This window comes from Pseudopipra pipra, chromosome 3 (genome assembly GCF_036250125.1).
Source record: "Pseudopipra pipra isolate bDixPip1 chromosome 3, bDixPip1.hap1, whole genome shotgun sequence".
In the NCBI taxonomy this organism is placed as follows: domain Eukaryota; kingdom Metazoa; phylum Chordata; class Aves; order Passeriformes; family Pipridae; genus Pseudopipra; species Pseudopipra pipra.
Window position 1 is genome coordinate 71,330,048 of NC_087551.1, and position 25,808 is coordinate 71,355,855.

The following is a 25,808-nucleotide window of genomic DNA, read 5'->3' on the forward strand; positions in this document are numbered from 1 at the left end:
AGTATAGGGAAGAGACTATGTGAGGGAAATACCTGAAGTCCATCAAGGACTTTTGGAGATCAGACATATGATGGTAAGTCAGGCATACTGGGTTGGTCTTGTGAGAACCTGAATTGAGACATTCTCTTAATCTTTCTCTTAAAAAAGGATAGCATATTTTTTTCCCCAAATATATGCACCACCAGAGAAAAGGCACCAAGACTTGCGCAACAGAAACTGGGTTAGTAAAGTGGTTTTAGCACTGAAAGAGTGTCTTTTACACGTGAGGCTGTTTTGGCAATGAAAGCCAGAAAAAAGTACTATAGCAAGACCAGGGATAGGAAGAGGCAAAGGCCTTACTTTGTAAGGTTCTTCTTACTAAGTAAGCTTTTGCTTGTTTAAAAATAATAGAAGAAAAAGCTGTAGTGGAACTATTATGTGCATGTTATTGAAAAACTATGCCTCTCTGGCCTGATTAATCTATGTTTCAGAATTCTAAGAATTTTGCAATTCTGAATCAGTTATTTTGCTTGAGCCAGACTAAAACTGAAGTTCTGAAGTGAGTTATTGCTCCTACAAGACACCAGAGGAAAGTAAACAAATAGAAATCTTAGCTGTTTTGTACGTACACAGTCTTTGTTAAGATGCACATTAAAATAGTAGACTCCTGGCCTTGAGTTCTCCAAGGAATGCTTTTTATTCTGTCCTTTTTTCATGAAGAATAAAATATGAAAGCAAACTTCTGATGTAAAAAAGGCATTATCACAAAGCAAGGATGTGTAGAAATGGTGCTGATACTAAATGAACAAATTAGGGGAATGTTGCCATTGGGCACTTTGTCGTTCTGTGCATTTGAAAGGCAAGTGTCTGCTCATCTGAGCACGTGTGTTCCACACCGAAGGAAGCATCAATCCATTATTTGATGACAGTAGTATTTTAATCTGCAAGATAATGCTGACTCTTCTTGTCACTTGTGTCCTGTTTATTTTGATTCCATCTCTGTTCAGAACGTTACTGGTATTTAGAAAGCATACAGGGATAAAGAGTGGTCTCAAACAGCAGGTTGTAGTATGTGACGTAAATTCTGCTTCATTTAAAAAAGTCCGTTCAAATATTTTAAAAGTCCAAAAGAAATCAGTATTTGTTTGCTATTGCTTATTAGAATAAGTGGGAATCATAAACAGTTTGAGATCAGTAGAGCAGTTTGGGTATAGCAGAAGGTGTTTCATTGTTTAAGGGTATATGTACTGTTCTTTACTGTTCTTTAGCTGAACATGTATGCATATAAATTCTCTCTTGATTTATTTCCAAGGACTTGTGGAGAAGAGAATAATTTCATTAGGCAAGCTCTTGTAATGAAAACATATGTATTTTTGGCCCAGATTCTCCTCTAATTTGAATTATTTTCTTCAAAAAGAATTTGCCTATGAATGTGTGTGCACCGAAAGCGAGGTTCATGAGAGTGTAAAAGCAGATGCCAAAGTTGATCCTTGATTAGAAGAGCTTTCCTCTCAGTTTTAACTGACATGGTTATTCCTTCACAATGACACGGTGGGGAAGGTTTTCAATGCAGCCTGCAAGAGTGCAACAATGAGTTCCTGTTCACACTGGGAATGGCGTAGTTAAATCCTCATGCATCGTGCTGAATGTCTGTCACATCACATCAGTTATTAAAGGTATGAACCTACTGGGCAACCTGCAAGAAATTCAGAGGGTTGCTGTAGACGTTATTAGGACCAATTACATGTTTTGAAAGTGAACTTTACATGTATAGTCATTACTTGTTCTGTGCTGTGCTCGGATTGCAGCGAATGAAGTGACGTTTAAAAAAATGCATACAGTAGGATGCTTATGTAACAGCTTAAATAGTCAACATTTTGATGTCTTTATTCCAAGGCAGGAACATAGAGGGAGAGAAGAGATTTTTTTCTTTAACCCTCATAAAATAATTTGACCAAAAAAAATTATTCTTCTTTTCGTGGTTGTGGAAGAGACTACCTGGACTGTGTAAACTTTGAGTTCCAGGTTTTGGTTTCATCTCCTAGTTTCTTTGAGTCTTTATTTCCCTCTTTGTCTTTTCTTGTAAAACTTTCTCTGTGTGGATTCCTAGTTAAAATGTAAATTAAGGCACTTCCATTTCCTCTTACTTTGTCTAGAACCCTTAAAGAGACCCTGTACTGCAGAATTGTGGCCTGCTGGGATGATGTTTTGCTGCATTTTTGTAAAAAGAGATGTCGTTTGAGAGAAGGAATCAACTCCCTTAGGACACCTTTTACTCCTCCCTTTTTTTTTCCTCTCCTCCTTTCTTTGCTTCTTTCTGCAGCACCTTCTGCTGTTCAACAGTTGCATATTGTTCAAAAGGTTTCTGCAACAACTTTCCAAAAGGAAAAAAATGAAGAGCTCTTACCAGGAGCAGAGGAGATTTTCCTGGTTGTGGACTACTGTGCTTATCTTGGGACCTCCAAAGATGTGTATGGATCCATGCAGATTAAAAGACTTATAAAATGGACATTTGGATCTGGTAGAGTTGAAGGATGTTCTCTGTAAGAACTGAATCTTTCCAAGCTGTTATGAAATTAATTTTGGTGTTCATTTGGGTGCAGATTGCAGGAATATCTCACTTGAAATGGTAATCTACAATTACAAAAACAGTGTCATTTTTGTATCCAATCCAACAACAAACTTAATTTAAATGCTACATGAGAAGAACTGGGCAGATGTTAAGCAGACTCCAAATGGCCCATAGAATGAAAATTCCGTAAATTCCTTCCATGGTTTTAGCATATATTTAACTGCACAATACTGACCTTTTTTAAAGGACCAGAAAAGCAAAACCACGTGCTAAATTTTCGGGTTCTGTCCATTGTATTGCCAGTGGTAGTGTACTGTAACTGTACATTATCTCAACACGTGTGATTGAGTCTTAAAAACAGAATTGTTTATCAAGGGTGTGCAGTGAGGTTACTGCTCATCTGTGAACGCTGAGTAATGTGCATTCACATAGCCCAAAGCAAATGCAAAATAATGCAATGTAGATTGACCTTTTCTTATTGCAGGTTAACCTGATTCTAATTATCCTTGATTTGCCTCAGGCTTAAAGTGGACAGGAATCACAGTTTGACCGAGTAGAAACTTTTTAACTCTTAGTAACTTGCTTTTGTGTTTACATTCTGTGCTGCTAGGGGGGAGGTAAAGGAATTGGGGGTAGAACAAAGGAGGACAAACCAAAAATGCTTGTAGTGGCAGTGGGAGTCACCTACTATAAATCTAAACTGAAGTTCAGCACTGAACATCTGCTGGGTGTTGTGCAGTCTTCAGTAACTTACAGTTCAAACAGTTTTAGGACCAATCCCAAAAATAAAAAGGGATCAGTAACTTTGTATCAGCAGCACAGGGATTTTCTTTTAGTGAGTGTTGTTTGGTGTTTTGTATTTTTTTTTGCCTTTTTCCATTTGACTCTGTGAGAAAATGAAGATAGATTGTAAATGTGTAAACTCATACGGGTGTATAAAGTAAAGATCTGAAGTTTTAATTTTGTTTAGCTTTGTGGTATTGAGTGAACTCTATCTTAAGTATCACATCTATTTCTTTAAATTTGTATAATTTTTATTAACAATTATGAAAGTGATTTCGTTTCATAAGTCTCTTTTCTTCACTGACTCCAAATAAGGTCACTGAATTGTGGATTCACTGCTCCAGGCTGAAAGTTTAGAACAAAGAAATGCCAGTTTTGAGATATTTGTGTTTTCTGTGTTCTGTAAATTCATAAACTTGTTACTTTGCTCAGAGAGTACTCTAGATAGGGTTAAGAAGTAAACTCTCAGTGGTGTGCTGAGGTAGCTATTATGGCAACACACTTTTGGAACTTTCCCTTCCGAAATGTGAGTAGTAGTTTTTTTCTTTTTTTGAATGGTATGTGCTTTTCTTGCTTTGTGTTCTGCATGAGAGGTCATCACAGCTTGAGATACCAGTTGAAAAATTTGTAGCTCATACTATCAAGTCACATCCAGAAGTTCGTGCAAATTGTTGAAGTTCATTTTTGTGCCAGTGTAGCTGAAAAGCAGGAGTTTCACTACCTCATTGTGATTAACATGTAAGGTAATGAAACTAAGAATTATACAGCTACATTCTAAATTGGTAAAATGACATATAGCTCAGCACGAAATTCGGTTTCACAAGTTATTTAAAAATTCACTGTGTAAAGCTTAACCCACACTTACAAATAACTTAGTTCAGCTAGTGATGAAATATGCCAGGTATTCTCAGTGTGTTCATGCCTTTATTTTGAGTGTGGTTCAAAATCCCCAACACTTCAGTCTGGTTTTTGTAGCTAGGAATAAATACACCAAATAAACAGCCTCCAAATGGGAATGGATTTATGCCATAGCTTTTCATGTAGCTGTAACAAAATGAAAAGTGAGGTAGGAAAGTCTTGACTGATAACTGGACTTCAAAACTATGTCAGCAAGTTTGCCATGAATTATTTGAAAATTCTTGTATCTCTAGGCATATGAGACTTTTCATAACATGATATGGATGGTTTAATGCTGCACTTGCCATGTGTGCAGCAGCTACAGCATCCCCAGGGAATTGTTGAAAAGATTCAGAAAAACATTCTAGCTTTATTTTGAAGAAACAGTAGTCTTTTTTTCCTTGTAATGTTATGGCCAGCATCCCATCCCTGTTATCCTGTTTCTTGACTTTGCTTTGCAAAAATAGTTTTGGTCTGGAAACGACCAGTTTTACCCTGAAGAAATAAAGTTTCTGTAAAACTGTAAGTGAAGTCTAAATTACAGTACACTTGCAGTTTTGTTGCAGGTTTGGTTTTTTTTTTCCCTTCTAACTCAAAAAACCCCACCCTTCTGTTTTCATCTGAAACAGCTTTACTTGAAAGTATTTTCAACACCTCTTGAGACTTACATAGGGTCTATAGCTGAAGAAAAAGCAGTGTAAGCCCATACCCTGACACTTTTAGTAAAAATTTTGAGCTAAATTCTGCTCATACTATTTTGGATCAGGAAAGATTCCTGTTGCCCTTTGCAAGTGACATAGCAGTGTACAGTACACCCAGTAATACACAGTATTTTGCCCTTGTCCTAGGAGACAGAAGGATCAGCCTATCCATTGTTTAAGTAAAAAACTGACCTATTCACAACCCACCCTCCCTACCTAAGGCTAAAACAGTAGGCCATGTGCATGTTTTGTTGATGGTGGATTTTTGGTGGGTTTTTAATAGAAACCTACAAAGCAATGGTGCCTTGTCTACGCACAGCAGTGGACTGGCGTAGCTGTAGCACAGGAAGCTATTCTGGAGCAGGGTGTAGATTCTTTTACAGAACAGAAGTGGTTGTATTCCAAAACAATTGTGGTCCTTTCTGAACAGTGCACTTATTTAAAATTGCTCTCTTAAGTGGTGTTTGCCTATAGCTGTGAATGTGAGTAGTTTAAAGACCTGTAGCTGTTGTCCTCAAGCACCATCGCGTGCACAATATTTGCTTATATGATTCTTTATACCCCTGGGAAAGGAAAAGTAAAACTGATGTTGCCACTGCTATACTGACATGGAGAGCAACTTACTGTCATAACACTTTGCAGACCAGCTTGCTGTACGTTTTTCCTGGGTCAGCAAATATTTTTGTATCGCTGCTCTCTAGCTATTGGGGATAAACTTCATCTTTCAATTTGCTCTGTTTTCTTGTAAGACAAAATAGTTGGCCTTTTTTCAGTTGATGTCTAGTGATACTCAGGATGTGGTATGTAGTTCCCTACACCTAACTGAATTTATCCTTTCTGCATATGTTCCTGTATAAGAAGCCCTGTGAATAGTGGATGCTGTGAATAGGGTTCAGGAGGAAAGCAAGGAAAGACAGGGGAACATCAGCTGTGCCTCATGGTAATGGATCTGTTGATCTCCCTTGAAAAAAAAATGTTTGCCTGACTTCTTGAACAGTAAGGATGGTGACATTCCACATTCCACACCAGTAGAGCTTAAGAACACACTTAACTGCTGCCTATCTCTAAAAATTTCAATTATTTTGCACAGAAATGGGATTGCTGATCACTGACCTGCAGTAGCATGTAATATTAGCCAACATCCTTGAATATTCATAACTCTAGGTTTTAGATGAAGGCACTTTTCTGCAGGCATTCAAAATGATTAATTGACTATGAAATCATGTGAGATCTCCATGCCCATACTGCTTATATCTGTGCATAACTTTGTGAAGGATTATTCAGCTTGCTTGTTGTGGTATGGCAGAAGTCGTGACTGGCACTGTGTGGTGGTTTTGATCCTCTTTCTTCAACAGAACCCAGTACAAATGATTTAGAAACAGTTATTCCTCTCTGTTGGGCACCCCAAGGATAGGTTCTGAGCTCTTCCAGAATATTGTGCTTCTTGGAAAGACAGGTGAAAATAGAAACCAAGTACTGTTAACTGAGGTGTTCTTGCTCTGGATCTTTTTGGTGTTCAATTCCAGAGGACATTTAGGGAAATTCTGGAGCTCTGTTGTTCCTAGACAATAATGGGAACATTTGTTTAAAGATCTTTCCACTTAAAGACTATTAATAACCATTATCTTTCACTAACCTTAATAACCAAGGGAGAAAACCTGCCTCTAAATCAGTTGAAAGCAAGGTATATTAATTGGAAAAGGAAAAGAAAGCTTTTCCCAAGCTAAGTTTTACCCTAAATGTAACAGATGCCAGAGACTGAATGTATTCAAATACAGATTTTTCTGTTAATTTCACGTGAGAGGTACAAGAAGTAGTGATGGACCTCAGTCACTTATGTCCTGTGGTTACTAAAGGAAAATGCAGTTTTTACCTCTCACCCTTTTCCAGTGTGCAATTTTTTCCCTTCCCTATGTGCTGGATGTAATAATTTTGACTGTAAAACTTAATTGGCTTAATGCAATTTGGCGTAATTACCACCTTTTCTGAGAGGAAATAGGATCTTCAGTGCTGCTTCATCAGCCAACCTCCTCCTTCATTTCCAGCTTACGTGGGACTGGATTGTTTCTGGAGGAGTTGGTGATTGCTAATCTACCTGCGTGTAACCTCTACCACAAGAAGAGCAGCTTCAGTGGGTGCTGTGATCTGTGACAGCCACCAGCCCAGCTTTACCCTTTCGTTTTGCTTTCCTTTCAGTCCTGTCTCCCCTCCTTGGGCTGTAAGAGCAAGGACAGGAGCTTTTAGCATGTATGGCAGTTGCTGGTGCGGCGAGGAGGAACAAGGTTAATATGATGTGGATGAAAAATGGGGAGGTTGGGAGCCAACATTACTGCAGGATTCACTGGAAAAAAGTCAGTGAGGGAGTAGCCCGGACCTCTGGTCCAGCCACACAAGTTGGCCAGACTGTGTGTTACAAGGGCCTCCAAAAAGTGTCTGTAGCCTAGATTAAAAAGTTGTTAACCCTAAACCAGGTTGTAGTATTTCTTAGGGATTGAGGATGTGATGGAAAGTGATGGTGATGGAAGACAATTTTACCTTCTGAAATAATAATAGCAACAACAATAGTAATTATTATTAAATAAAAATCAATTAGACTCTGAGTCATATTTCCTAGAACAACACCACTTTGATATTGGTGGCAATACTACCTTATATTACACAGTAGAAGTGTTCATTCCATTGTGTATATGATGCTGCATTAGCTATTATTCTTTTATTAGATGTAGATTGTGTTGGGAGAGATCTAATTCGAGTTGCTACATGCTTTACTGCATGTTATTTACAAGAACAGTTTCCTGTTGATGTCTATCTTACCCTTCAAAAAAACTCCGTGTAATTTTTTTTTGTTTTTAAATAAGAGTAAATAATAAGATACATGATTGGACATTTAACATTCAAGAAGTGCTGATGCTGTGTTTGTAGTCTTGTATATATTCTTGGAATAGTCCTGGTACCCTCTTATATGAAGGAATAAATTGCAACAGATGTTTCTGGTATTCTTTTTAGCAGCAGACTAGTGGTAGGATTGCAGCACATCCCCAAGAACAAGAGAGCGTACCAGAAGCACCAAGTCCTTGCCACTTGAGATAAGAGCTTGTTTTCTTCTATTAATGGTACTTTATCCTCTAGTTAAATCAGTCCTGCAAAGAAGCACAACTGTACAGCTACTATCTCTGCAAAATTGGAAGGAAATTCAAGGTGAGCAAGGGAGTATTTTGTTCCCATCTCTGCTCATCTTGTAAGTTACATTGAAAACTTCACTAAAAAGAGAGAGAATTCTAAGAGACTGTTGAAGAACTTCAGTTGTGCAGTCCTAAAACTGGAAACCATTGTAGTATCGCTACAAGCCATTTTTCATGTGAAAATGGTGGAAGATCATTGATTCAAAGGAAGAATTAAAGTCCCAAGATGAGTTCTTTTTGCATTAGCACACTGTATATTTACTACACCGGTTTTAATAAGAGAATATAGTGCAAGAGTAAAACTCTATTCTGAGTGTTTATGTTCATGGCTACTATTGTTTTTGAATACAACAAGCATAGCCTATGTAAATATAAAATTACTGCATGATTTCTATATGATGAAAAAGGGACATTATTTAAAAAGAAAGACTTGGTGCTGTTTTATAAATTGTTCAGTTGAAGTAATTTAAGTCACCCGTGTGACATGTTGATGACTTTGGATATACCTGGAATTACAGATTATATATGTTACTTGTCATTTATACTAGCTCATTTGAATTTTCTGCTTGAGGCACTGTCTCAAATGCTCCTCAGTTTCAGAGCTAAATCAAAGTGTTACAAGTTCCTAAGTCTTTGTTTTTGTGGATTTTGAAGATACGTTTGGTAAATTTGATGCAGCATTATTGACTGACAAAAAAGAATTAAGATATTCCATGTTCAGATGTTATATAAATGCTGTCATATGCCTCTTGTATTATTTTACAGAAAGAATGTTTTAAAATTTTGTAGTTTTGACGCTTTTGCAAGCATAATAGATCTGATAAGAATGGAACAGCAATTCTACAAAATCATTTTCACACGTGGTAATTGCAAATATAAGCTAAAGACAGTGGAACATCCGGCTTATGTTAATATGAAGCCTTGGAAAGAAGGTTTGTCCTAATACATGAATATGTACTGTAACTCTGGTCCAGGGCAGTATATTTTAGTAGATTTAATCTTAAAATTAGCAGATGAAACACACCAAAAATTAGCGTGTCCTCTCTTTTATTGCCTGGAAGAAGCATTTACATTAAATCACGACATGGTCATTCAAACCTCTGGACAGCATTAGAAATTTCCTCTGACAGAGTCACTGAATTTCTGTCTGATACGAAGACTGAATGCACTGTTTTTATTCTTTTATCAAAATAGGCTCCATGGAGTCAGTTCTAAAAAGGTCAATAAAGGGGAGCTAATGAAACTTTACTTGTTGAGAATTTGTACCAGGATTGACATTTTCTATATACAGTCTATTAACATTTGCAAGTTCTTATTTTTAGATGGCCGACTTACCTATAACTGTCAGATGCACCCTTGACAGTTGAATTATCTTTTTCAGTCATTAAATCTAGAGAACAAGAATTTGATTACTTAAAGACTACATACTTTGATTTGATCTGAAGTTCTGCTCAGTGAATATAACTAGAAACCACTGTTGTCATTAAATTTAGTTAGCATGTGTCATTTTAGGTCCTACTATAGTGCTAAAGTGCCCTCAGAAGTTACTTTGTTTTCAAAGCAATGGGTGATTCTGTGTGTATTTGCAGTGGTTGAGAATGTGAAATATTTCTGCTTAAGGAGATCATTCTCTGTATATTTGCTCTGTGTAAGTTAATGAGACCATATAGTCCTCTTTGTGAGATAAGATTGTCAGTAAATTGGAATTTGTTCTCTGTCCAAGATGGGCAAAACTGTGGCTCTCTCCAAAGATGTTATTATTGAGAGTTATCCTTCTTACTGAGAAGTGTCACCAATGTACTGTCATTCTGTCCTGTAGCACTAGTCAGCAGAATTGTATTTCTGTAGAGAGGACTGTGGTCTTCCAAAGTTTGCAAATCCCAATGTGGGCTTGAAGGATCCCATTTGATTTTTATCTCCTTCACTCTCTTGCTCCAGTCCTGAAAGAATAGGAGACCTGACTAGTAACTGGTTTCAAAATTTTGGGGGTTGAGGTTTGATTTTTTTTTTTTTTCCCTTGTGGCTTGCTACTAAGAGCCTACTCTTCTGTAGTTTATAGTATGGTAAAAGAGGAAGCAAGTTGGTGAGGTTATCGAGGCTGACAAGAGGACTGCCTGGCCTCTGATCTGCTGACTCAACAAAGCTCTTGCAAGTTTGCTTCTAGAAGTGAAGACCATTTGAAGTGAGGATCTGTGCAAAGAAACAGGTTTATTCTTTGAATTTTTAAAATTCAGGAAAGTTAAGGAAGATGGTAAGCCTGAAATCTAGAATGAAGTTTGCTGTAGTGTTATCAGCCTAGAATTAAAATTGCACTGAAGTACCTTCTAGTGTTTTGGGGGTTGAACTGAAAACTTACCTAGCAGGTTGTACAGAAGGATGAGGCTAAGCCTCAATATACAGTGATGGCCTTTTTTATCATTGACTTTTGCAGGTTTATCTAAGAATCATCTGAGTTATAAAAAAACTGTGTGTGTGTGTTCTTGGGTGTTTTCTAAGAGACTGAATAATGCTTGTGGCAGGGGGCAGTGGATCCACACTTGTCTTTCCACATAAGGACCTCTCAAGAGGCTTACTATTAAGGAAGAGTGTAGTGCATGTACAGTCATTTTTGTGAATTATGTCTTACCTCTGGGTCAGACTGTTCATTGTGCCTGGAGATTTTTTTGGTGCAGTTTCTACTTTCTTCAGTGGAGTAAAGTGTTTTCAGTTCCCTCACAGCAGGCTTGCATGTCTCTGCAAAAATTTGTTGTGAGAAGAAAGACATTTATGACTTCAATTTTTTTCTAGAGGAATGAGTAGCCAAAATAGAATAAAGCATAGAAACAGATACTGGTTTTTAGTGGAGAATCCAATATCTTCATTTTCTGCCTATTCTTTATTTCTCATCACTCACATTTCACCACAAAATACTAATCACATTTCATTTTAGAAACCTCAGGATCCGCTGTGGCTGGCCTCATCGACAGAAAGGAGATGTCTGAGCACAAGCACAGTCTCTGAAAGGTTCCAGCATTCTAGCTGGCTACCTCCTAGTCTGGTGAGGAGAGAAAATGAAATCTCTAAAACTTTTTTTGGAATGGCATCTGACAATGCTAAAGGCAGTATTTGCCAACTGGCAAAAAGCAAAGATGATAGGTAAAGGAAATTGTTGAGAGCACTGTGTATTATAATTGTAGTGGTACTGGGTTGGTTGCCTTTTCTTTTTTAATGTTCTTCATGATTCCAGTGGCATGCTTCTTGGATATCTGTACATTTTTCATTTACATTTTGACATTTAAATTTATGATCCTGTAATTTTACAGCTCGTCTTACATACGCTTTTTTCAATGGCAAATTGAAATCACAGATGAGCGCGCTTAACTTGAGTGCAGAAAAAAAATGTTTAGTGGGATGGGGAAAAAAAAAGAGTTGTAGCATACAAACTTATTCCTTGGCTGCAAGCTTGTATGTGCAAATTAGGCTCGCTTATGAGAACGACCTTTTTGATTTTTTTTTTTTTCTGGTGCTAACAAATCCCAAGCAAAGTGCATATGGTTCCTCAAAGTATTAAAATGTATCCTGCTGTTGGCATGGTAGGGAACACGGTTTGTAATACTTGAGAGCTTGCCAGCAAACTGCAGTAAAAATATAACTGGACTATCAGATTTGTGGTGAAAGTTTAGCAAGTTTACTTAGAAGTACTTTGGCTATGATCTAAAGTTAAGTTCTGTCCTTCAGATGTAAGGTAACATAGGAGGGAAAAAAAAGTTCTTTAACACTTTTGTCATGTTCTATCTCCTAATTTTTTTATAAATATGTTATTTTATATAATTCATGTGTTTTAGAAGCATTTTCTGCTGAAGTATTTACCCTGTTTTTTGTATTCTAAAAGAAACTTAGTAATTAGACACCTGTACATTAAAGCTGATGAACAGCACTGTTATGTGAAGTGTAGTGTTAAGAAAATTTAGTCTGAATGCATGGTATTGTTTTGACCAAAGACAGACAAATAGAAGAGTAGAACAGGCTAGCGCTCATCATAATTTTAAAATCTCGAGCATGAAATCGATGGTTTTTTTCCAGACTGAAATTATGTAGAGAGGTTTTCATTCATCGTATCAAGCATGAACTCTTCAATTAATCCAACGATTTTACGTGTAAGCAGTACAAAATGGCTATTATTGAAATCTTACAGAATGATGTAGAAATTGAAGCAGGAGTTCCAAGTCTATCTGGTTGTGTTGGGATGGTAGTCCTCAAATTCATTCATATTTACTTATGGGAACATTTGTAGTTGCATGTCATGAGCAGAATGTAGTTAGCATTGCTGTGGTGATTAATCAAGTCACGGCACATCAGACAATGTGTCTATTGGATTTTGTCTTTTTTCCATGGTCTCATGTGAGCTCAGTGAGGTCAGGCGTAGTTGGTTTTTAGCTGAAGTAAGAGCTGGAGAACTGGTGGAGGGAAAACTGATTTTAACAGGTAACTCATTTACTTGTTTCTGCAAGTCAGCACTCCATGAATATTGCCAAAGTATCATTTGGGAAAAACTGTTTCATAGAACCTGATAAATTTGGGGTGAAAATTTAAAAAAGATACTGAAATCTGATATTTGATTTTTGTATAATTTTTTTCTCAGACAAGATGGAGCACTGCCAGTTCTGTGCATTAGTTGTTACAGGTTTTCTGGAGCATTTCTGGTTTTTCACAAGGTGGTGGTGGTGGTGGTTTGAACCATTTTTTAATTTTGTTTTGTTTTTCTTCTTTTATTCTTAAGGCCTTGCTTTAATTTTTTGAGTGTATTGCAAGCAGTACTCTTGAAATAGTATTTGTATTTCATTCTTATATAACTGTAAAACTAAAAGATAAAATAATTGAATACTGGAAAGCATTGTGTTCTTTTTTTCATAATTATCTTTGCTCTTTTTTTCTTTCCCTGAAATGTCAGTACATTCAGGAGAATAAAAAGCTTAGGAGTTGTCATAGTTTTCAGTGAGTTACAGCTTTACATGGGTGCCTTTTGCCATTGACAATAATAAGAGTGTGCTTTTGGTATAACTAAAGAATATTTGAAATACATGTAGAATTACATTCAGAAGATTTGTTTTCTTTTGTCCGTAGGGTGGTGTTGGTTTGGATAAAGTTGCATTGCATGACTGAAAGCAGCACTTTGTTGATCTTCATTCCAGACAAATTAGAAATCTTAAGATTTAAGATTATTAAGAATATTAAGTGGAAACATGCTTTCAGGTCTTTAAAGAAGAAATACATACTCTTCAAAATAAGCTGGACTTCCAGTAGCAATTTGAGTTGACATTTTTCATGTAACAAATTTTATCATCATTTATTTAAGATTAAGCTGCTGCTGAAAATGCAGGTCCTATTTTGAGTTACTGTCAGCAGAAACTATTGGTGTTGTGAGCTACTTGGCAAGATGTGTGCCAGGTTAGAATAAAATATCAGGTACACCTGGCTAATCTACATAATAATAAAAAACTACATGTAAACTACGTGTAAAAAAACATTCGTTATCTCCCTGCATGTCACAGGCAAAGGTTTCTCTCTCCTCACTTTGACCACACTTTGTCTCAGCAAAGGTTTAATATCAGTGCTGTGTTCCTTTATCAGAACCTGCCATTTTGTTTTTATTTGCCTCTGGCCTCTGTATCTCTTGGAGGCAGGATCAGATCAGTGACTTAAATTTCCTTCCTTGTGACTCTTAATTCTGGGATAATTTTGTTCCTGGCAGTTTTACCCTGAGCTCTCTTTAGTTTTCCCTATGTGGTAGCCCTTGGAAAATCTTTATTTTTAGATTACCTGAAGAAGATTCCTCTACTTTCACCTTTCCTATTCCAATGTTTTCCAAGGTTGCCTGACTTATATAATGAATAACATTTTTTGTTGTACTGTAGGTACCTGAAGTGGTAGATACACTTCTTCAAAGCAAATTGACAAAGCATGGCGTGTCCTTCATTTTTCATTTTTCTTTTCACTCTTGCTTCTTCTCCAAGAATGACATTTTGTTAAGGTGTTCTCCTTTTTGGCAGTTCTAGAGTGGCTGTTTTATGCCTCTGTTAGCAGTTCTGCCTTCCACTTGTTTGCTGTGCAGTCAAGGTTGCTCCAGTGGGGAGAAATTAGGATCCTTATTCACATTACTTATTCAGCATTACTTCCTCTTACCAGTTTTTTTTTCTTGTGGACTCCAGCAATTCCTCTGGACTAAGTTTCTTAACTTGCCCTCCAGATTCTTGCACCTGGCAGTCTAGAAAAAACTGAGGTGGTCAGTACCACCAACACCTTTCTTGAGTAACTACGTAAGTTTAGTACAGCAGCTCTATCTCTTCTTTATTTGTGCTGATGTTCTGTTTTGAAATTGGGATCCATCTTTTTGTATTATGTAAATAAAGCAGCTGGTGTGAGGACTGTGTTGTCTTATGTTACTTGTTTAGTCTGGAGTCCTTTGGGATGATAAAAAGCATGTTTTTGCCTTCCATTCCCCGCCCCATTCCGAATTTAGTGTTGTTCCATATACTTGCCAAACAGAAGCTCAGACCCTTCACACACTGCTTGTTCTGGTCTGCCACCCCTTTTAAAAGGGCTCTGTTAAATTAAAGCCTCACTTATTTGGAATGCTAATTGAAGATTTGACCCTACCTGCTTTGTAGCTTTGTAGCTTTCCAGCTTCTTTCTTGCCCTTCTTGAGCATAAGAGTGACACTTTCTTCCAGTCCTTGGCAACCTCCCCTGATTACCAGGACTTTTCAAAGATCATAGAGTGACCTGGCAATAATATCAGGTAGTTTCTTGAGCACTTCTGGGTGCATCCCATTGACTTGTGCACATCTGACTTATTTAATGTTCCACAGCCTCATCCTCCTCCACCTGCTATTGATCAAGTTTATATATCAAACATAGATATTAAACTGGATTTATGTTATCATGGAGCTAAATCACCTGGAGCATAGAAATGGTGAGTTTTGGTGTAGCCAGTAGGTGAACAGTATCCTAAAATGACACTAGTGTTTTGGGATTGCTGGAATGTTGATCTTGGCAGTGGCCAGTGGACTGATCCTTGAAGGCATAGACAACAACAGGGACTTCTTGTCATGTGAACATGTACTTCTGTGAACAGGCTGTGCAACCAAACCGACCTATGCTAAGTAGTGTTTGGTATCTACAGTTTAAGCACTGTTGGAAACTGTTGGGATTTTGGTAGAAGAGACCCCGCTGTTAAATTGCACTTTTGTGTCATTTGCATGGTATCAAACAGAAAAACATAAAACTAAGCAACACAAAAATTGCGTGTGATTATCTGTCTCTTGAACGTGTTGCTTAATGCAGCCTCATTTGATGTGCAGGAAGACTTCTCATCCATACCCGAGCACATTTCTGGCTTCTCTCTGCATACTGAATGCTTGTTATCCTCTTGATCTTTGCCAAACATATTCACATCTTTAGTAGTTCACACGTTTCCAAAATGTATTATTGGTTGTTTTATGAAGTTGAGTGGGTTTTGAGAACTTTGGGTTATGTGGTGATTTTTTTGAATCTCAAGCTTATTAGTGATAACTGCTGTGATTTGGTAGCAGATTGGATAGGAGTGGACCTGGAAATTTGTATTTGGGGTAAAGATAAGGTTTTAGATAGTACATTTGTCCTTGAGATACTACTGCTTTGTGAAAAAAAACACCAGACCACAAAGTTACTACAAAAGAGTTACCAAAAATAAGCAATGCAGAGTTTGTATTTCCTGATGGAAATGGGATGAATTTCAGTGGAAGTTGGATCAGAAATACTGATATTTTTATAGTATTTAAATAATAAAGTAGTTTGTAATCTGGTTAGAATACAGGCGATGCTTCAATCTGAAATGTGTAACTTGGGCTCCTGACATGCAGTGAAAAACCTGATGGGAGTTCTGTTTCCTCCTTTCCTTGACTATTTATTTTTTTCCCCTCATTCTTGGCACAAAACTTGTTAAGCAGCTAAACCACTGGAGGGATAAGTTGGATTTAGTGGCAAAAATCTATGTTAGCTTGCACTGCCAGTAGTTGGTACTTCAGACTTTTCCAGGGAGGTACCAAATCAAATGCTCTACCAAAGCAAATGCTCTTGATACTTCAAGCCATCTATGGAAGAAAATCCCCAAAACGCTTGTATGTGATGTGCCATAGCTACAACTGAAAGATTAAAATTGAAAGAGATTTTCTTTATTTTACAAATCACCTGCAAGAATAATCTCTGCTTATTGTTACATAATGAAGATGAATTTACAGTTTGCTACATCTTCTCTGAATAATTGCAAATGAAATACAACAAAAACAATTCTAAAGTACACTTTATTACCAGTGGGTGTAAACAGTCACATTTCTATTTCCTGTTTGAATTCATTATTTTAATCCCTGACAGATTCATATTTGTGGTAGTAATGGACCCTGCATGGCAAGTGCTGAGAAAACATTTATAAAAAGCTTTGCCAAAGAAATCTGCCTATATAGAGTACAGTGACTTTACTGTTGAGAATGTGTTTATGGGGAAAAACCAACTTACTAGTTGAGCAAGTCTGATTTGCAGATTTTGTTGCTCAAATATCCAAGTTACTTAATAACTCTAATACAAGAGATAGAGTAGTACAGCAGTTCTATTGATATGTTGGCAAAGAAGCAAACATGACTGGTCTTTACCATCTGTTTATAATGCTATATAAAGAAGACCTTACTGGTTGCCATGGAAACCAGCATTTCCAAAACCACAAGTGTTTGCTTAAAATCTCAGGCCTTCTAAAGTCTTGTATTTTCTGAGGAAAAAAGAATTGAAAATATCCAAAGTTTCCCAGTGATTTTTATTTCCTAACAGTTGTTTTATTGTAAAATGCTTTCAGTATTTTTGCTCTGTATCTTCTTTGAAGACTTGAGAAGTTTAAAGCATGCTGCTGGTAACTTACTGAGCTTATTTGATGCTTAGCAATGACCCAGGAAAAGAGGACAGATACTTGTTGGGTTTTAGGTTGATCTTTGTAAAATGAGGTTTTTTTGTTCAGATGGACAAGCCCAATTGTGATATTGACACAGTGGCGTGACAAATACGGAATTTGGGTGGAGGTTGCATTGAAAGTACTTCTTGGTCTAGTAAAAACCCAGATTCATCTCGATTATCAGAGTCAGCCACCTGGGTCTCACTGAGAATAAAAGACTCTCTAGAATCAGAAATCTAGAGGAAAAACAGCAAATGAAGGTAGTACTGATAAGACTTATGGTCTAAGTTTGTCTGTGGTCTCCACTCTTGGCTTGAAACCGATTTTTAATTTTTTTTTTTTTTTTTATTCCTTGGAACTATTGAAAAGCCCTGAATTCTAGTATTTAAAAGTATCTACATTTGTCATAGAATGTAGGAATATTTATATTTCTTCTCATTTGTTACTATATGTACATATTACTGCCTTGCATTTTATCCTAATTACCCAATATGTTTTAAGGTGGTTTTTCCCCCCATCAGTTTACAAAAGGCTTCTGCTGTGTATGGACCACTTAACTCTAGTAGGCAGTGCCACTGTAGAGGTGCTGCATTTTGAGTAATGGTGCTGGTTGGTTTTCAACCAATTCATTTTATTTGTATTTAAAAGGAAGGTTACTATTTGTGGGACTGTTGGTGAGTATTTGGCTTGAGTTACTTAAAGTGAGAACAATCCATTGAAGTACAGAACTTGGAACCTCTTTCTCACTACTAGTAAAGATCCTTCAGCGTTTTTAAGGAAGAAATATTTGTAATTAATTCTTCTGAATAATGCTGAAAATCAGTTAAGTTGTTATCTAGAAATCTTGTTGCGTACAGAAGGTTAAAAGAACTTTTTGTATCATTTTGTCATGGCAATACAGATTGCAACATTTTTGCCTTTTTATGTTTCATCCATTTGTAAAACATGCTGTGAGCATTTCAATCTGAGATAATGGCCAGGAGTTGACCTATTTCATTGCTACATTTTCCTAGTAAAGTTTATTTAATGCAAAATACATTTTTATGACAGGCTCTATAATTACAATATTGCTGAAGTGACACTGGACCTCCAGAGGTGTCTGAATTCATTAGCCTTGTGAAGCTAATCATCTTTCTGTCGTTCTCCAAACTCTTCCAAAATATTTGTATTTCTTTCACTTAGCAGAATATTCCTGCATCTGAGAGAGTCTGTTGCCAGAAAGGTAGTCTTGTGCTTGAGTAGACCTGTTGATACTGGTCGACAGTGGGGTGCTCGACCTCCCACTAAGTTTAAATAAAGCAAATATTGATGGAGAAATCAGACACACAAAAATTAGGCTTCTGTTTAAGTATTTGTGGTTAGAAAAATAAGGGTGCCAGACCTGCAAGCTACTCCTGGTCAGAGTAATTGCATTCAGACACTAACTGCATTTTTTGGTATTAATTTGCCTGCTACCCACATCGCATTCCAAGATCAAGTCAAACACTGACTAGGAAAACCAGCGGAGACTGGCAGTTGGTTTAAAACCACATTTTGGTGGTTTGTTTTCTATGTGGTGTCTTTAGTGTCATCCTTAAGGTGGTCCTTTTTGCCCTACCCCTACCACTTATAAGATGTGATGGATAAAGGGTAGAATGATTCAAAATAATAATAATAATAATAATAGTAGTAGTAGTAGTAAATAATCTCTTTTTTTGAATAATCAGTGTCTTTGAGATAAATGTCTTATATGATTATAGCTGCCCTTTATTTTTATAGTGGGGTTTTTTCGGTATCCATTGTAGGCTGTTTTCAGATCTTAAATGACCATGCAACCTCAAAACAGCTTTTTTCAGCTTTAGTTTCAAACTGTTGCTGTGCATCTCCATCTTGATTCAAATGAAAAAGATAGTGGTTCCCTTCTTTTCACCAAGCAAAACTTTTTCCTCTTTGTCCTCAACTGGTCATAAGTTTTGTAGGAAAATGGGCTTCTTTGTTTTTGGGGGTTTTTTTGTGTGCTTTTTGGGTTTTTTGGTTGGTTGCTTTGGCAGGGTGTTTGTTTGTGTGTTTTTTTAACAGCAACTCCTCCCATTGATCCTAGAGATTATCTTGTCCTAAAGGAAATTAGTGCATCAAAACCCCTGTAAAATAATATGCAACTATGTAGCTGATTTCAATGGAGAATGATTCCAATAACCTCTGCCTCTGGGAAACCAAATAAACCTAGTAGCAGTGGATGGTAGACTGATATGAGTGTCTAAATAGGGTTCTACAGTCTCCAGGGGAAATTTTGTGGTTTCTTATTTCAAGAATTCAAAGGCTGTATTGATTTCTAGAAGCTGTAAATGCTCAATTACAGTGAACTCCAAGTTACCAAGGCCCAGTATCTGTATTTACTTTGTACCTGCTCAAAAAGCTGTAGTTTCTTAAACTTCATCTTTTGGAAAAGGTTTGATTTTTGTGGGATCTTGCCCATTTGAATCTCCACAATTTTATTTAACCTTCTGGCTTTTGTACTTTCCTAGAACGTTCTCTCTTTTGTGATCATTGTTGTGTTTTAAAGGTTCTTGGAATTTTCTTCTTGAAAGTAGTGCAATAATGTGGGATAGATACCAAAGCTGGGAGAAATGAGTGCATGTGGCTGCTCCAGAAAGGGATCAGTCTCTCCTCTGATATTGAAGGGTGCTGTGGCTTTTCCTAGAAATTTATCTTGTTATAAATTACTTCTGGGAATGATGCAATTGACTCGAATTCTGTGTGCCACCTGCCTGGAGATTTAGTTTTCTACACTCCCAGTCCCTGTGAAGATCACATTTAGTAAGCAATAGAGTGATGAAATTTTTGAAATTTTTCACCTTTAATTAAAAAATATTTCTCTTTGTAAGCAATATTGCATGAAAATTGAGTAGCTAGAGTCGCTCAGGTTGGAAAGGATCTTAGGAGCTCTCCTCCAGGAGCTTTCTGTTGAAGAAGGTATGCCTTTGCAACCTTCTTCCAAAATAAAGCAATGAAGATCGTCTTTGTTATGTTTCTATTTAGTTTGTGAAGACTATTTTTAAGACACACTTTATGTGGCTTTCTGGGACTCTTGAATACCTAAATTTCATACAAGCTGTATTTTAAGTGTACACTGAGTGATTTTTAGCCACTCTCTCCAGCTGAGTAGATGTCTGAGACTTCATAAATGGAAGAAAAGGTACCCAAATTTAGGGAGTTCTTTTGTGGAACTGAGCATTTTGAGGCCTTGGTTTTTCATTGAAGGCCTTGGTTGCAATTTGTTCCCAAGTATCCCTAAGTTCAAGACTAGCCAAATGGAAGCACCACGTTTCCTGCATAAGTTTTTCTGTGACTCTGCCTGTAGAGATGGAATTGTGAGCTCATAGTTTTGAGGCAAGTACTTTCTCACTGGACCACAATCATTCTTCTTTTGCACATGGCAAAGTTACCATTTTGACTTAGTTTTAACTATACAAGCATCCCACTGTGTGGTGGTCAAAGTTATTCAAAAGTTGCTTTGTGTCATAAGTGAAGGCAACACACTTCTAAATTGCCTTTTTAATCTTTTTTTTTTTTTTTTTTTTGGCTTTGGACAAAAATCCAGTGCACAGACAGGCCTCTGTCATCTTCACACCAGAGTCCTTTTTGGTTTTTTTTGTCTGAAATCTTGTGTTTCTTTGTGATGGGCTTCACAAACTAATGGGGTGAGACCCCTCATTTGCTTGGAGACAGGGAGAGCAGAAGTGCTATTAAAGACTCCCTTGTACCATGCCATAAGATCTTCCCACAAAGTGGGACGGGAACATCAGTTCCTCCAAGCCTGATCTGACACCTTAGACAAGTCTGCTCTTACTGGATAAACCTTTTAATTACCAGGCTGTTACATGATAGTTATGGTGATGAGCCCCATCCCCATCACAGCTCGGTTTTTCAGGTAAAGAAATTCCCCCAGCCCCAGTACTCATTTTCCATACGCAAAGAGATGTTTGGTTGTCCAAATCCAGGAATAAGTTCCTAAAACACATGTTCTCTTCTGCAGCTCCAGTGAGCTTTTAAGATGAGGTGGCATGTGGGCTGCAGAGCATCCCTCCCTTTGCCCATGCTCAAAGCACATGTCATGTCAAGGCTGATTCTTCTCTATGCATTTGGCTGTGGACATTGGAATGGACCGGGGTTTTTAATTCTTTCTGGAGATATGTTGTGCAGAAGGGTATTGAATATACTTGAAACTTGAGTAGCAGGTGAAAAAAAGTTGCTGTAGACTGCTGTTAGCATATACCACATATGTAAGATTGAATGTTCTGAGTCATCATATGCGTGTTTGAGTGTGATCATATGGTCATATGGTGAATCCTGTGTGCATATGCAGTGGTTTAACATCTCTTTAAAAACTGAGTATGTCTGAGAGTTTTCTCTTATTTACTTCTGACAAGTCATTAATGAAGCAAATTGGATAAAAGCCCTTAGGCCGGTATTTCTTGCATTTCTAATAAGGAAGCTGACAATCTTGCTGAGTAGCTCCATGCCTTACCTCTAGTGCTAGATATAGAATTGTCAGTTATAATTGACTTCAAAAAAGTGGGTTATTTTTTAAATGTATCTGCACCTGTAGCCATGAGTGCCTCCTGATAATCCTTCTATACTGAGCAAAATAGAAGGTACTTTCTCAAGATGTTACAGATTATTCAAAACTGCATTTGTATTGTCACATCTGGGATTGTCAGTTTGAATTTGTCAGAGGGGCTTCTTTTTTAGAATAGTTTGTCTTTCATCCCAAAACTAGCCTGTGTTTTCAATGACACTATCCTAGGCTTATAAATCTTCTTCATCAACGTAATTGATTTTGGTTGTGTCACACTTTCTCAGCTGCTTTTTTATTGGAGCTGTGCGAACAGGTGATTTTTCCTCCATTCGCTTGACAACTGAAGTGGGAATATAGAGGAATGGAATCTTTTGCTGTTTTCCTTCCTCTTGTAGCTACACAGATGATTGATCTTGTCACTGGGACACATTCAATAAAATGCGTGGAAAGGAAGGGCAAAAATCACCAGAGGAAGTGAAGAGGACAGTGATCTGTTCACTTCAACTCCTACCAGCAGACCTGTGGCTAGAGCACACGCATGGGTGATGGTGGAGGGGCTCCTCTGGGGTGACTGAGGACAGAGCTGCAAATCCTGCAGCTCTTGCTTCCTTCGGTCATGAGCAGAACATTTGGGACTGACAACATTTATCTGAACATCTAACACCCCCTTTATGTCCATTCCAAAATACATTACCACATCAGTTTTGATGCGAAATTTGGTCTGTATTCTACATAGTTAAATTTGAGTTAGCACTACTGCCTACGAGTATGGCTTCTTTTTTTTTTTTTTTTTTACTTCCATTTGGTACCATGAAATTACCTCCATGTCCAGTAACTGTTACATTTGCCATGTTTCCTTTCTGTTGTTTAAATTCACAGGTTAATGTAATGCAAAAAAGTGTTAAGAATGTAACCTGGCTTTGCCTCATGCAAATAATTTAAAATCTTTGTGGTATTTAAATAGGATTGCTCAAAAATACAAATGATGCTTGCAATGAATAGCAGATTTTTTTTTTTTAATGAAAGTGTGAATTACCAATGGAGTTAAACCTGACAATTATTGGAGGTTAAAATTCTACTGAAATAGGTGCACACGTGGAGCAATACACAAAGCACTAAGTGAAATGCTCATGTTTGCTTGATTTATTCTCTGCAGCAGACGGACTTTGGTAGTAGGAGGTGTAATTTGCAGCACATTAGCTATTAGCCATGTCATTGCTTGAGTGGGTGGTGTGAGTCTCGGGTGCATGTACAGTGTCACACTGCGCATGTGTCAGAGCCAGGCGCTTCTCCCCTCTGCTATAAGATGCATTTTTTGTGAACACTGTTCTGTATTTAAAACTGTGAATTGCCAGTTTTCAAATGGGTTATTCTGTGACACAGAAAATATCTAGAATAATGCCTTTCCCTCCTTTCCTCCCCCCTCCCTGACATTCCCTCCCCTAATTCTTAATGTTTTGCAAAACTGGATTGTAGAGGTGTTTGTCTCTCCTACCTTTTTTGGTACGCAGTCCTCTGAGGATCAAGTCTGTCATTTGCAGGATACTCAGCCTGTAACTTACAGGAAGCAGAATTGTGCTAACGGTTGGGGTTTTTTTGGGTGCCCTGTGCATGCACTTGTGGCGTTCAGCAGAGGTTTTCCAGAAGTGTCAGCTTGATGCATCTTTTTTTGTGTGCACAATTTCATTTGTGATGCTTTTAGTTCACCTTTTTTTTTTTTTTTTTCCTTGGAGGCACCTGTCTCCTGCCACATACCCATCAAGACTAATTGCACCATCTGGAAGATTTTTGTGTTGCTGTTACTTGTGCAGGGTATCTCTGGGGAGCTTAATTCAGAATGTGAATGTGACCCCTGAAGCCATGTCAAGTAGCTGCAGTAGTTTCTAGTGTCTAAAGGATGATCACCATAGGCTTTATTTGTTTCAAGTGTAATGTGGTTTGCTTTAGTGTGGATGTGTTATGTGTCAGTAACACAACTTCAGTCATGTTTTGAAAATGGAGTTAGACTTTGACTACTGGTTTGGTAATTCACAGAATATCCTGTCTAAAAGTACATCCAAACCATATGTAACATACAGGCTGTATGATTAGGTGTAGAAATGATAGACATGTTGCTCCTTATTATTTGATTTTTATGTCCTCTTCTTTCTCCCCCCCCCCAGCTGCACTTCTCATTAACAGTTTTTTGTTAAGAATGCAAGGTATTCATTGCTAGCTGTGTTGCAAGCCCCCTGAACAGCTCTGAACACTTGTTTTGGCTATTGCTGTGGACCTGTTCGAGTATTTTCAGCACAGGTAATTTTCTTCTTCTGGTCCTCAGTTAGTTTGAATCAGGTAAAAGTGCTTCACTTCTAGTGTCTATCTAGGCAGTGGCTTTTTTAAAGGCCAGTTCATAATCCTGTGATGAACACCTTTTTTCTCTACTTTTGTCATATCCTGTCCCATGGCAAGCTGTAGAGCACTGGGCATGAAAAACCAAAGTGTTCTGATTGTTAAAAGTATCACTACAATTTGCTATGCTTTTTTTAAAAGGCATTATTCATTTCTCATGGAATCCTGCCTTTAATAATTCACTCAGATTTTACCAGATATGTGGAAAAAAAGCAATTATTTTCCTAAAACCAATTTTCTTCAAAAATAGAGTTGTAAATAGTGTTGAGGAAATATATTTAAATTTAGTTGCATCATCTGTGTACCTTTATGTGGCTGTGAGTAATGTGGTCAACTGAAGTTCAAGCCAGAGAAGTACTTACACCACCACAAACAATTAGGAGTTCTGTATACAGGATGTATACACACTGTATATTATTCATTATATGTATTTTCTGTTTTTCCCTGGGTGGTTTAATGTTCATTGTGGCTCTGACTTTGGAAATCTGTGGAGTTTTAAGTGTATAAGTGTCTTGACTGCATTCTGTTAACTGTATACTGGAGCATGGTAAGAAAAGAATTATGTATTTATGTGCTTGGTGAGAATAGAGTTATGCAGGTTATAAATTCAGAGTGTTGAAGGCAAGCAGCTGTCCCTTGCTTCTTAAGATCCCTCAGTGCATGTACCCTCTAAACAAAATAAAGGTGCACATTGCAAGACCACAGTGTGTGCCTGTGTGAAGAGATCTGAGCTGTGCAAACTTCTGTGGATTTGAGTGACTAGAAAGTGCTGGGGACTGAACAACAACAACAAAAAAAGTAATTTCTGCTTGGGGAAGTTAAACAGTATCTTCCTTTCCCTGCTTTTTATGCTATTTTAGTCAGGGTTGCTGTGAGTGTGGGGTGTCATGCTGCCAGGCTCAAAGGGCACACCTGACCTGCCCAGGGTGGGCCAGCCTGTTTAGTCTGCAGGTGAAACAAATAGCACGTGGGCAGATTATAGAGGCACAGAAGTCATGACCTCATTGGGCTAGTTAGATCTCACCAGAGCTAAAAATGTTGTGGGTTGTGGTAAAAAGCCATACTGACCTCCTATTATCTTAATTGATCATGGCATTTGTAGGGTGCAGCTGCACTGAGTGTGAGCTCAGAAGCTTCTCTGGAGGGAGAAATATTAGCCTGGAATCAGTATGGGTGTGAAGATCAAGTAGCTGTCAAGCACCAGCTATCTAGATGGGTCTGCTCATTCTCCTCCTAGAGGATATATTTTGTGCTGTTTTCCCATCACTGCCCCATGGGCTGTAAAGACTCAAGAAGTCAGGATTTTATTTGCAGTAGCACAGGACCCTTCACGCAGAAGGGTGCTATGTACATTATTATTTTCATGTTTCTGTCTGTGTTAATGAAGTAGCATACAGAATATATTCTTGCATTGTGGAGTAATGACAAAATGCCAAATGAAACTTTAGCTTGCATCCACTGTTTTCTTTATTCAAACAAACTTGCAATATGAACATCCTAGATTTTCATTCAGCTGTTTTAAGGATAGTTCCATTTTGATTTCCTTCGGTTATTATGGCTAAAATTATACTCTGGAATAAAATGAGTTAAAGTACTTAGTAATTTGTAATGTGGTTCTTCATATGATTTATTTAAGGAATATTTACATGATATAAGAGGTATGGGCTCTTATTTATTGAAAATTAGCTTACAAATTTAATAGTGTCTGGAATGTATTGTCCTTTTGTCTCGGTATTTAGCCATATTGATGAATGTAGGAAGTAGAAAGTAGTTTGAGAAGAACAGGAAGA

General features: G+C 37.5%; 1 protein-coding gene across 2 annotated transcripts in view; it reads left to right on the forward strand.

Annotated features, from left to right (window-relative positions):
- Positions 1–25,808, forward strand: part of PDSS2 (decaprenyl diphosphate synthase subunit 2) — a 117,454-nt gene that overhangs the window by 21,703 nt on the left and 69,943 nt on the right. The window lies entirely within an intron of this gene.